Source organism: Arachis duranensis, chromosome 3, assembly GCF_000817695.3.
Source record: "Arachis duranensis cultivar V14167 chromosome 3, aradu.V14167.gnm2.J7QH, whole genome shotgun sequence".
Lineage (NCBI taxonomy): Eukaryota > Viridiplantae > Streptophyta > Magnoliopsida > Fabales > Fabaceae > Arachis > Arachis duranensis.
In genome coordinates this window covers 87,825,674-87,826,430 of record NC_029774.3, presented here as the reverse complement: position 1 = coordinate 87,826,430, position 757 = coordinate 87,825,674, and positions in this window count along the sequence as shown.

Below are 757 nucleotides of genomic sequence, written 5' to 3'. Positions count from 1 at the left end.
TGGGAAGCTGAGGTCTAGATGGACTGGTCCATACACCATCACCAAAGTATCACCTCATGGCTATGTTGAATTACTTGATGAAGCCTCAAAGCAAACCTTCACAGCCAATGGACATAGGGTGAAGCACTATTTTGGTGGCCCTTGGAGCAAGGAAGAGAGTGTGCAACTCTTAACATGAGCAAAGAAGTTGCAATGTCGAGCTAAGGACAATAAACAAAGCGCTTCATGGGAGGCAACCCATGCACAGGGAGTCTTTTATTTTCATATTTGAGTAACCAATAATGATTAAGTAGACTAGTACATGGTGTATGCAAGGCACTAAGTTTGGTGTGGCCAATCTTGAAGTAATAGCAAAAGTGTGTTTTACAACACTTAGCCACAAACTAAGTTTGGTGTCCATACATACACGAATGCTAGACTATGGAAGTATAGTCATTTATTTTAATTAAAAAAAAAAGAAAAAAAACGTGAAATAGCATGTAATGAAGGTAGAATACTAAGTTTGATGTGGCTATCTTTGGAATTAATTCCATGGAACACTTAGTCACAAACTAAGTTTGGTGTCTTTACTTGCATTATTAATGCTAAAAAAAGATTAGATTAGGGAATCCATTCATAAATTTTAATTTTAGTTTAGTCAATTTTACATAGGAATATCATCATAAGCTTTTAGCTGTTAATGTCACTTTAAGAATCTCAAGCTTTTGGAATTTTGTTGCAGGAAAGAAAGAAAGAAGTGATGGGGAATCTTGGAAGC